This window comes from Dasypus novemcinctus, chromosome 3 (assembly GCF_030445035.2).
Source record: "Dasypus novemcinctus isolate mDasNov1 chromosome 3, mDasNov1.1.hap2, whole genome shotgun sequence".
Classification (NCBI taxonomy): domain Eukaryota; kingdom Metazoa; phylum Chordata; class Mammalia; order Cingulata; family Dasypodidae; genus Dasypus; species Dasypus novemcinctus.
Genome location: NC_080675.1, coordinates 50,221,309 through 50,234,994, shown reverse-complemented (window position 1 = coordinate 50,234,994; position 13,686 = coordinate 50,221,309).

Below are 13,686 nucleotides of genomic sequence, written 5' to 3'. Positions count from 1 at the left end.
TCCAATCTGCCCTACTTCCATTACTCCATAAAAATTGCTCTGGTTGAAGATGACAATGACCTCATTGGTAAAGATGACTAAATCCAAGGAATATGTTTCAGCCCCTACCTTACCTGACTTCTCAGCAGTATTAAGCAGTCTTAATCATTCCTCCTTCTTAAAACACTCTTCCCTTTGCTTCCAGCAAAAAAATAGTATTAGCCTATTGGTGTTTTTTTTCTCTTTATTTCTGGTAAAATCACTGTCTCCTCCAACAGGCTCATCATCCTCTTTTACTTATCCATTAAATGTTTTAAGTACCTCAGGCTCAAACCTAGGCCATCTTCTCATCCTGTACTCTACCTTTAAGTAATCTCATCCCTGCCCTGGCTTCCAAAATCACTACTGCGCAAATAACTAACAAATGTGTGTCTCTAGCCCAGACCCCTGATATAAATCTAAATCCTTAATTAAAAACAGCAGAAGGTGATTCTGGCTGATTTAAGCAAATCTACAGTTTGTAAAAAGGATACTGGGGGATGTCATCAAGATGACAGAGTATAAGGTTCCAGGACCCCATCTCCCCATAGAAATTTTAAACAATAAGCAAAAATGGTGAGAACCATCTATCTTAGAACTGTGGAAAACAGTAAAAGGGTTGCAGTAAGAGGGTAAGCCCGAATCAAGAAAATAAGCAACTTAAAAATAGCACCCTTGCTATTCCTACAATCACCTTCTCCCTGGCATAGGGCATAACCAGCCTGCACTCCCAATATGGGCCCCCCTGGACCCAGTTCAGGAGGAAACAGAGAAACCCTAATACACTTGCATGCATGCCTGTACTAATTTGTCTAGTGGCAGCCTGAAGGTTTGGATCATGATAGTCATTGCTGCTCAAAGTCGCAGAAATTGCCCTAAATGTAGAGGCAGCTAGAAGGGTGTAAGAAACATTGACTGTAAGAAAACAATCAAATTGCAGATGCCTAAAGAAAATATTACTGGTTTTAAGATACACAATGAAGCACCAGAGACTGGAAGGAAACATTATTTTCTAGGAGAAAAGGGGCATTTGGATTAATGTAAACAGGGGAATTCCTGAGGCCACACATTCATACTCAAGACAAGATGCGTACTCAAAATAGACCAAGGAAGACCTTACTCTTTTGCCTTGGGCTGTTCTTTAAAAAAAAAAAAAGTTTATTCACACACCACATACAGTCCATCCAAAGTGGACAATCACTGACTCTCCGTACAATCACAAAGTTGTACACTCATCACCACAATCAATTTTAGAGCATTTTCATTACTCCAAAAAGAAAAATCCCATCATTTTTACCCCTTTAGCATTAGTACAGTACCTTTGTTACAATTGATGAAAAAATGTTACAATAATACTGTTACCTATGGTCCATAATTTGCATTTGTTATGCTTTTTGATCATATACCATCCTGTTACACCTCGTAGCAGTGACATACATATATGTTCTAGTTCATGGAAAAACATTCTTCTGTTTATACTATTAACCACAGTCATCATCCACAACATGTTCACTATGTTATACAGTCCCTTGGGCTATTCTTTAGCCTCATTGCTAGGCTGGCTAAACTATAAAGGAGAGCACTAACACAGGCAAAGACTGGGGAAAGCATTTTCTTTTTTTCTTTTTTTTTTTTTTCATTTTCTTTGGTTAGCTCATGGCAATCAAGGAAATACCTGTCACAGCACTAGCTGGATACATCTAAAAGAACAGGAATGATCAGTGATGAAAATACAGAGATAAAGATTAAAATATTAAAATGTCCAGGATGCAACAAAATGTTACAAGGAATACAAAGAAATATGAAAAGTGACCCATGCAAAAGTACAAGATAAAGCATTATAAACCAATAGTAAGGAGGCCCGGACTTTGGGCATACCAAAGATTTTTTATAAATTGTCTTAAAAATGCAAAAAGAGGTAAAGGAAAATATGAACAAAAGGCTAAATGAAATCATCAAAATAACAAATGAACATAAAAAGAATTTCAATAAAGAGATAGAAATCATAAAAAAGAATCAAAATAGAAATATTAAAGCTGAAAACCAAATAACTTAAATTAAAATTACATAGAGGGAGTCAAAAGCAAATTGGAGCTGGCAGAAGAATCAGTGAACTTGAAGAAAAGACAACTGAAACTTTTCAGATGGAGGAGCAGGAAAAAAATGAATAAGGAAAGTGAACAAAGCCTAAGAGACTTGTGGGACACCATCAAGCCTATCAGTATATACATATGGAAGTCCCTGGAGGAGAAGAAAGAAAGAAAGGAACAGAAAAATAGTCAAAGATGTAATAGCTGAAAACTTCTTAAATTGAACAAAAGACATGAATACACACAAACAAGAAGCTCAATGAACTTGAGACAGGATAGTTCAAAGAGGCCCACACTGAGACACACAATAATTGGAGGGGGCCTCCCACCCTCCCTGTGAGAAAGCCCTGTTAATTCCTTTGCAAGGATGGGTCTTGCATAGGAAGCAGTGCCAGAACCTACCCACTGGTATCTGTCCCCTGCCTACTGCCCACCTGTATCTTTCCGTTTCCCGCTTATGACCCACTTAGGAAACAGTCAATCAGGGTAAATTATGGCTTATAGTTGTGGTCAGTAGCTGACTGCAGAACTTAGTCAACAATAAACTGACACTTTCCAGCTTTTAGCACAAAGTCAGAACCATAGTTAAGTGACCTTAGCTAAACCTTAGCTCATTACAATAGTAAGTTCTCCTCCTCTGGGTGAGATTTACACACCATTTTCTGTACATGCAATGACCAAGTATGTTAGAGCATGTTAGAATATAGCGTGTGGACATGGTGGACGATGGGTATGGGGAAAGGCAGGAAGAGATGAGAGGTGGAGGCGTCTTTGGGACATGGAGCTGCCCTGGATGGTGCTTCAGAGGTAATCACTGGACATTGTAAATCCTCACAGGGCCCACTGGATGGAATGGAGGAGAGTATGGGCCATGATGTGAACCATTGTCTATGAGGTGCAGAGGTGCCCAAAGATGTACTTACCAAATCCAATGGATGTGTCATGATGATGGGAACGAGTGTTGTTGGGGGGGGGAGAGGGGGGGGTGGGGGGGGAGAGGGGGGGTGGGGGGGTGGGGTTGAATGGGACCTCACATATATATTTTTAATGTAATATTATTACAAAGTCAATAAAAAATAAAAAAAATAAAAAAATAAAAAAAAGAATATAGCGTATGCACAGTTATGAACCCACTTGCAAACCCCCTACCCTGTCAATCTTTCCTCCTAAATCACAAACACCCCACACACACAAACCAATATAATGCCACTGCTCCCATTGTTCAGGGAGGTAAATGCGAGACTTACTCCCTGGTCTCTGCTGGCTTAATAAAGTTCTTTCCTTTGATTGATCTACCTTGGTGTCAACTTCTATTCTCTGTGCCAAGCAAAAGAACTGGGGAATCTGTAAGGATCCACTTCATGATCAAAATGTTAAATGCCAAAGACAAAGAGACAATTCTGAAAGCTGAAAGAGAAGTAACACATCATGTACAAGAACCCCTCAATAAATTAAGTGCCAGTACTAATTAGAAACCATGGAGGCAAGAAGACATTAGGATGTCATATTTAAAAGCTGAAAGAAAAAAAAAAACTGCCAGCCAAGAATTCTATATCTGACAAATCTTTCATAATTAAGGGAGAGATTAAGACATTCACAGATAAACAAAAGCTGAGAGAGTTCATCACCTCTAGAGTGGCGTACAGGAAATGCTAAAGGGAGTTCTTCAGATTGAAAGGAAAGATGCTATACAATAAATTGAAGCAGTATGAAAAAATAAAGATCTCTGGTAAAGGTAAAAACATAGATAAAAATAAATGTAATGAATATTGTATTTTTGGTTTATAACTCCACTTTTTCCTTCTTACAGGATCTAAAATGCAAATGCATAAAAAGAAATGGTAAATTTATCCATTTGGACACAATGTATAAAAAATATAATTTGTGACAAGAACAGCATAAAGCTGGGGGACCAGAGGAATATAGGAACAAAGTTCATATATGCTATTAAAGTTAAGTTGGTATCAAATAAAACAAAGGTACTGTAGATTTAGGATGTGACATTTAAGTCCCATGATAACCACAAATAAAATATTTGAAAAATATGCACAAAAAGAAATGAGAGAGGACTCAAAATGGTTTGCCACAAATAATCAATTATATACAAAAGTTGGCAATAATGGAAAAATTAGGGGAAAAGAAGATATGCTTACAAAAACAAAACAGCAAAAGGCAGAATTTCTGCATTATCAGTAGGATACTTTAAATGTAAAAAGGTTACTCTCCAGTCAACAGGAAGAGGTTGGCAAAATGGATTTTAAAAAACGTGGCCAACTATATGCTGTTTCAAGAGACTCACCTTAAATTCAAGACAAATAGTTTGGAAGCAAAAGGATGGAAAAAATATATGAAACAAATACCAGCAGATTTGAAGGGAGAAAAAGATGGTTTTACATTAATGGTAGGAGGTTAAAACACTACTTTCATAAGGAAACAAAGGACTTGAAGAATGCTATAAACCAACAGAGCTAATATACATATAATACTTCATCCAGCAATAGCAGAATACACATTCTTGGGAAGTGGACTTGGCCCAGTGGTTAGGGCATCCGTCTACCACATGGGAGGTCTGTGGTTCAAACCCCAGCCTCCTTGACCCGTGTGGAGCTGGCCCACATGTAGTGCTGAATGCGCGCAAGGAGTGCCGTGCCACGAAGGAGTGTCCCCCACGTAGGGGAGCCCCACGCGCAAGGAGTGCACCCCGTAAGGAGAGCCGCCCAGCGTGAAAGAAAGTGCAGCCTGCCTAAGAATGGCACCGCCCACATGGAGAGCTGACACAACAAGATGACACAACAAAAAGAAACAGACTCCCGTGCTGCTGACAACAACAGAAGTGGACAAAGAAGAAGATGCGGCAAATAGACACAGAGAACAGACAACCGGGGCAGGGGGGAAGGGGAAATAAATAAATAAATAAATCTTTAAAAAAAAAAAAAAGAATACACATTCTTCTCAAGTACGCTCTAGAATAAAACATTTGTTGGGTCACAAAACAAGGCTCAATACATTTAAAAAGACTGGTATCATACAAGTATCTTCTCCTACCAATACAGAATTAAGTTAGAAATCAAGAACAGTGGGAGAACCAAAAAAATTCACAAATATGTGGATATTAAAAAATACACTCTTTTATTTATTTATTTATTTATTTACTTATTTATTTATTTATTTCTCTCCTCCCCCCCCCCCCCCCCCCCCCCGCTGCCTCGGTTATCTGTTCTCTGTGTCTATTTGCTGCGTCGTCTTCTTTACCCACTTCTGTTGTTGTCAGCGGCCCGGGAATCTTTGTTTCTTCTTTTGTTCTGTCATCTTGTGTCAGTTCTCCGTGTGGTTGGTGCCATTCTTAGTCAGGTTGCACTTTCTTTCGCAATGGGTTGCTCTCCTTACAGGGCACACTACTTGCACGCGGGGCTCCCCTATGCGGGAGACACCCCTGCGTGGCACAGCACTCCTTGCGCACATCAGCAGTGCACATGAGCCAGCTCCACATGGGTCAAGAAGGTCCGGGGTTTGAACCGCAGGCCTCCCATGTGGTAGACGGATGCACTAACCACTGGGCCAAGTCTGCTTCCCCAATACACTCTTTTTTTAAAGATTTATTTTATTTATTTCTCTCCCCGTCTCCCCCCACTATTGTTTGCTCTCTGTGTCCATTCACTATGTGTTCTTCTGTGTCCGCTTGTATTCTTGTCAGGCGGCACCAGGAATCTGTGTCTCTTTTTGTTGTGTCATCTTACTGTGTCAGTTCTCTGCGTGTGCATCACCACTCCTGGACAGGCTGTGTTTTTCACACAGTGCGGCTCTCCTTGCAGGGTGCAGTCCTTGAGCATATGGCACCCCTACGCGGGAATGCACTGGGCATGGGCTAGCTCACCACATGGGCCTGGAGGCCCTGGGTATCGAACTCTGGACCTCCTATATGGTAGGTGGACACTCTATCAGTTGAGCCATGCCCTCTTCCCAACAATACACTCTTAAATGATCAATGGGCCAAAGAAGAAATCTCAAGGTAAATTAGGATATATCTTCAGATGAATTAAAATGAAAGCTTTATATACCAAAAATAATGGGATGCAGCAAAGGCAGTGCAAAGAGGGAAATTTATAACTCCAAATACTTACATCAAAGAGGAAGAAAGACCATAAATCAATGCTCAACCTCATACCTGGCAGAGAACAAGAAGACCAAAATAAACCAAAAGTGATCAGAAAGAAGGAAATAATACAGTGGAGATAAATAAAATCAAGAATAGAAAAATAGAGAGTATCAATGAAACCAAAAGTTGGTACTTTGAAAAGATCAACAAAATTGACAAATCTTAGCTAAACTGACAGAGAAAAAAAAGATGACACAAATAAATATAAGAAATGAAAAGGGGGAGGACTTTGCTACTTGCTCTACAAAAATAGAAAGGATTATAAGAAGCCACTTTGATGGCTACTATTTTTTAAAAAGAGAAAGAAAAAAATTACAAGTGTTGAAAAGAATGCAAAGAAATAGGAACATTCGTTCAGTGCTAGTGGGAATGTAAAATCAAGAAAACAATTTGGTGGTTACTCAGAAAATTAACTATATAATTACCATATTAATCCACTTCAAGTTACAAACCCAAAAGAATTGAAAGCAGGAACTCAAACAGATATTTGCACACTAATATTCATAGTGGCATTATTCACAATTGCCAAGAGCAACCCAAGTGTCCATCAACCAATGAATGGGTAAATAAAATGTGATTTATGCACACAACGGATAGTATTCAGCTGTAAAAATGAAGTTCTGATACATGAGACAACATGGTTGAACCCTGAAGATATCATACTGAGTGAAATAAGCCAGACACAAAAGGACAAATATTATATGATCTCCTTGATATAAAATAATTAGAATAAGCAAACTCAGAGTCAGAATATAAAATATAGGCTACCAGGGAATGGGGTTGTGTAGGGAATGGAGCTTTAAGGCTTAAAATGTGCCAAGCTTCTGTTTGGGATGAGGGAAATGTTTTGATGACGAATGGTAGTGATGGTGGCACAACATTGCAAACATAGCACTGAATTATATATATGAAGGTAGACAAAGGGGGGATTTTAGGTTGTATGTATATCACTAAAATAAATTTTTTTAAAAACTCCATGGAACTGCACAACACAAATGGTGAACCCTAACTTTAACTGTAGATTATAGTTAATAGTATAATTGTTAAAATATGCTTTTATCAACTGTAAGAACTGTACCACACCAATTCAAGGAGTTAATAATAGAATGATATATGTGGAAGCGGACTTGGCCCAGTGGATAGGGTGTCTGTCTACCACATGGGAGATCCACGGTTCAAACCCCGGGCCTCCTTGACCCGTGTAGAGCTGGCCCATGCGCAGTGCTGATGTGTACAAGGAGTGCCCTGCCATGCAGGGGTGTCCCCGCGTAGGGAAGCCCCATGTGCAAGGAGTGTGCCCCGTAAGGAGAGCCGCCCAGTATGAAAGAAAGTGCAGCCTGCCCAGGAATGGTGCTGCACACACGGAGAGTTGATGCAGCAAGATGACGCAACAAAAAGAGACACAGATTCCTGTACCGCTGACAACTGAAGCAAACAAAGAAGAACACACAGCAAATGGACACAGAGAACAGACAACTGGTGTGGGGGGAAGGGGAAAGAAATAAATAAACTAAATAAATCTTTTTTTTTTTTTAAAAGAATGGTATATGGAAACCCTGTATTTAATGCATGATTCTTCTTTAACCCCACAACTTCCCTAATCTAAAAAAATAACCTCCTTATTTGTTTTTTTGTTTGATAACCTGTGAGTGATCAATGCTGATATATTTCCTTGTCAAATTAGGCTTGTACCTTCATCACCTCCTTGAATTACCATGTCGATAAAGCATGGGTAGTTTAACCTTTCTAAACAATGAACAGTGTTAGTGGACTTCCTTCTGAATGTGTCTAACCCATATTAGGGAAATGCAAAAAAATAGACATTTTTAATCTGGTATATCTTATAGACATCATTTAATGTTGCTATGACCCATCTGTTATTTTAATCCATGTGCTTTTGATTCTGTTTTGGTGCAAGCCTATTTTTCTTCAAATATGTCTGTTTATTTCTAAAATCCTATTAAATATGATTTTAAATTTTAACTAACCCCCCATTATTCTACCCTCTATGTCACATAATTCTTTAATTTTGTTCCTGTTGTTTGCTCACCATTGTATCCCTGCACCTGGCACAGTGCCTGACACATGATAGAAATTCAACAGATATTTGTTAATTAATGAATAAATGAATGAATGAGAAGTAAATACTCAAAATAGGTTGCATCACTTCACACCTGTATTACTGTAACAGACTGGGGACAGAGTCCCTTTGATCTATCCTATATTTCAAATCCTATTCCATCTTATAACAAAATTGATTTTTCTTTCATTATGTTACCTAATAAGAAGAAATCAATTACTCTGTCTCCCTCTGCTTCACTTGGAATGCCTCTATACTATTTTAAGAGCTTTTATAATTTGGCCTCAACTTTATTTCCTAACAAGATCTCCCTACTTTAGTCAGGCCAATACTCTCACTGATCCATGAATACACTGCTTATTTATGTTTCCATGGCTTTGTGGTCAAGTTGCTCCTCTCTTGACCCAGGAAAGATCTATCTGTTCTTCTGTGTCCATTTCAAGTCCCACCTTCCCCAGAAAACCTAGCCTGACTATTATGGATATCCCTTTTCCCTGTAGTCGATGGCACTTTTTAGACCAATGGACGTAGTATTTAATTACATAGTGTGCTGGACACTGGCATTACAGACATGAAAGAAGTGCTTTCTGTAAAACATGTCACCACTTATCAGTGGAGACAGGTACTTAGGAGGATTAGTACCATAATAGAGATATATATATGTGATTGGGATGATATTTTGGAGATACTACATGAATTACCTCAGTCCCCTTCAATTGATTATAATCATGCCATACTTTGGTTTGTTTTATATTCGATCCATGATTTCTTGTACAGATTTTTTTTTATGGAGTTTACATTGCATTTCATTTTTCTATATGCAGAGAAATATATTTTCTTCACCATATTATTAAATACTTTGAGTCTTTAATCATACTAATTTTTGAATGTTCTAACATAATTTCTAGGCCCAGAGTACATACAAACACTCTACTTTGAGAGACCTATAACTTCCCAAGCTAATCACTCAATTTCTCAGGGTTTGGCCTCTCTATGTCTGTGCATTCACAGAAGTAGGGAGGGGTAGTAGGGACCAATTATCACAGCCGTTCTCCAGACAATTCTTCAAGCTCTAACCTTATTTTCTTCCCCTCTTCCCCTTCCAATTTTCTCTACCTACCAACTCAGGGAAACACAACAGAAAAACTTTCTCAATTTTAAACAACACTGGATATTAATTATTGTACAATGTTGTTGTGATACAATGATGCCTTAAAATCTACGGAGTTTAGCAGGATGTAAGGCATTTTCAGAAATAACCTCAAACCATGATGTTTTTTCAATTCTCATGTCTGTTTTTTCCTATATGAGGAAATAATAAAAATGTATTGAAGGAAAAAAATCATTTGAATAATTAGTGACATTCCATGTACCTGAGGGGGAATATTGAATATTGCAAAGATGTTTTTCACTCCAAATTAATAATATTTGTAATGCAAGTCCATGAAAACTCTCCTGGACTCTTTGGAGAGGTGGTAAGAAACTTGACAAATTGGCCTTAAAGTTCATCCAGAAGAAAATATTCACAGAACAGGTAATAACTTTTTTTAATACTGAAGAATTCATTTGCTCTACCAGATAGTAAAATACATTTCAACTACAGTAATGAAAGCATTAGAATAATCAATGAAACAAAATAGAAGGTCTAGAACAATGCCTATGTAGACAAAGAAATTTAGTATGTGATAAAGGTGACATTTCAAAGCAGTAGGAAAAGAATGAATAAATCAATAATGGCAGTAAAATTGTAAATGCTTTGAAGGAAAAAAAAAAGTTAGATTCCAAATTTACATCCGACCCCAAAATAAATTCAGATGTATTAAAAAGTTTTTTACAAATTAAATCTAAGAACAGTAGGAAAAGAAAATATAGATTATTTCTGTAACTGATGCAGGGAGCCATACTAAGCATGACACCCAAGGCAGAATCAGAGTTGTTAGATTTGACTGCAAAAATTATAAATCATTAATGCAAACAACACCATAAAGTAAAAAGGCAAGTGAAAAGCTGGAAAGAAATATTTGCAACATATGACAGGAAAAAATGTACTCTTAATATTTGAAGAGCTCTTACAAATCATTTTTTAAAATCCCAATAAAAATTAAGCAACAAATATAAATGGGACATTCTCAAAAGAAGAAATATAAATTATTGATAAATATGTAAAAAAAAAAAGTATCAAAGAAATGCCAATTTTTAGCTGTGACGCTGGCAAATATTTACATGGAGAATAATGGCCAAGGTGTGGCAAAAATGACATTCTTATATCATATGGTTAGATGTAAAAATTGGTTAAAAATCATTTTGGATGGCAATTTGAAAATGTGTCATATTTTTTATTTTTTATTTTATTTATTCTTTTATTCATTTTTTAAAAAATATTACATTAAAAAAATATGAGGTCCCCATTCACCCCTACTGCCCCCACCCCACCACTCCCCCCACAGCCACACTCTCCCCCATCATCGTGACACATCCATTGCATTTGGTGAGTACATCTCTGGGCATCACTGCACCTCATGGTCAATGGTCCACATCATAGCCCATACTCTCCCACGTTCCATCCAGTGGATGTGTCATATTTTTTAATGGATCGTCCTGCATGACATTGCAATGACAGATACAGGTCACTATACATTTTGTCAAATCTATAAAATTGTGCAGTGCAAAGTGTAAACTGTAATGTAAACTATAGTCCATGGTAAGTAGCAATGCTTCAGTATGTGTTCATAAATTGTAACAAATATACCACCCTAATGAAAGACGTTAATGAGGGAAAGTGTGGGAGGGGGAGGGGGGAGTATATGGGAATTCCCTATATTTTTGATATTACATTTATGCAATCTAAAGTTTCTTTTAAAATAAAAAATTAACTCAAAAAAATTTTAATGGGGAAACCCTCTGACTCATCCATTTCACTTCCAAGAATTTTAAGGGAAAAGTTGGATAAGTGTACAATAGTGCATGGAGATGGTCATTGCTTCATTGTTTATAATGGTAAAAAACTGGAACCAACTTAAACATCAATAAGAGACTGGCTAAATAAATTATGGTATTTATGTAGTAGAATACAATACAGCCATTCAAAATAATAATGCATTTATATTTTAATAATTCATTTATTTTTAATTGTAGTAAAATATACATAACAATCATTTAAAGTGAATAACTCTTTGTACTCAGTGGAATTCTCAGTGGAATTACTGAGTCATATGGTAATTCTGTTTTTAACTTTCTGAGAAACCACCAAACTGCTTTCTACAGCAGCTGTACCATTTTACATTCCCACCAACAATGAATGAGTAATCCTATTTCTCTACATCATCACCAACACTTCTTATTTACAGTTTTTTAATAGTAGCCACCCTAGTGGGTATGAGGTGCTATTTCATTGTAATTTTAATTTTCATTCCTTTAAAGGCTGGTAATTTTGAGCATGTTTTCATATGCTTATTGGCTTTTGAATATTTTTTTGGAGAATTGTCTATTCAGATTCTTGGCCTATTTTTTAATCAGGTTATCTTTTTGTTGTTGGTTTGTAGGAGTTCTTTATACATCCTGGACATTAAACCCTTAACAGGTATAGGGTCTTAAACTAATAACAACCTAGTTCAACTAGTACCAACCTCGTTTTAGTAGTATACAAACTCTCTACTCTTACTTATCTCTGTCCCTCTCCCTTTATATTGTTATTGTCTCAGATTAAATCTTTGTGCATTGTATACCCATTAACATAGATTTAAAATGCTATTTTACATATTTACTCAAGTTATGGCGTGGGAAGGTAAGCCATTACAAACCAAAAGTTCAACAATATAAGTAGTTACCTTAACCAATATCATTTATTTTGCTCGTTTTTTTTTCAGAGATTTATTTTATATTTATTTCCCTCCCTCCCTGCCCCCCCCAGTTGTCTGCTCTCTGTGTCCATTTGCTGTGTATTCTTCTGTACCTGCTTGTATTCTTGTCAATGGCACCAGAAATCTGTGTCTCTTTTTGTTTCATCATCTTGCTGCATCAGCTCTTCATGTGTGTGGTGCCACTCCTGGGCAGGCTGCACTTTTTTCATGCAGGGTGGCTCACCTTGCAGAGCACACTCCTTGCACGTGGGGCTCCCCTACATGGGGCACACCCCTGTGTGGCACAGCACTCCTTGTGCTCATTAAATGCACTGCAGGTGGGCTAGCTCACCACATGGGTCAGGAGGCCCTGGGTTTGAACCCTGGATCTCCCATGTGGTAGGTGGATGCTCTATCAGTTGAGCCAAATCCACTTCTCTATTTTTCTTACGGCTTTGCATTACTGTCTAGTGTCCTTTTATTTCAGCCTGAAGAACTCCCTTTAGCATTTCTGTAGGAAAAGTCTTCTGGCAATGAACTCTTTGAGCTTTTGTTCATCTTTAAATGTCTTAATTTCTCCTTCATTTTTGAAATATGATTTTGCTGGATATAGAACTGCTGCTTGACAGTTTCTTATTAACTTTAAATACACAATTATTCTGTCTTCTGGCCTCCACAGTTTCTGAGGAAAAATCCATTGTATATTTGATTGGGGGTCCCTTGTATATGACAAGTCATTTCTGTCTTGCTGAATCCTATCTCTGTCTTTGGATTTTGCCAATTTCACTATAATATGTCTTGGTGTGGATCTCTTAGGGTGTATCCTACTTGGAGTTCATTGAGATTCCTGCATGTAAGTATTCTTGTTTTTTTATCAGATTTGGGAAGTTTTCAGTCATTATTTCTTCAAATACTTTTTCTGTCCCTTTCTCTCTCACTCATCCTGGGACTCCACTGATGTGCATATTAGTAAATTTAATGCTGTCCCACAGGTCCCTCAGGCTCTGTATATTTTTCTTCATTATCTTTTCATTCTGCTTCTCACACTAGATAATTTCAATTGTCTCATCTTCAAGCTCACTGACCCTTTCTTCTGGCTGTTCAAATCTACTGTTTAATCTCTTTCATGAGTTTTTCATTTCTGTCCTTAGCAGCTCCAAAATTTCTGATTCCTTTTATAATTTCCAACTCTTTGTTTCGTTCAGACAATATTTTCCTAATTTCCTTTAGATCTTTGTACATGGATTCTTTTAGCTCATTGAACATATTTTAAACAGTTTATTTAAATTCTTTGGCTAATAGCTGTAATGGATGAGTTTCCTCAAGGATGGTTTCTGGCAAATTCTTTTTTCCTGTGAAAGGGTCACACTTTCTATTTCTTTGTGTGCTTTGTAATATTTTGTTGAGATCTGCACATTCTCAGCATTATGTTATTACAACTCTGAAAATCTAGTTCTCCCATTCCTCTAGGATTGTTAGGTGTTTTGCTGTTGCTGCTGCTGC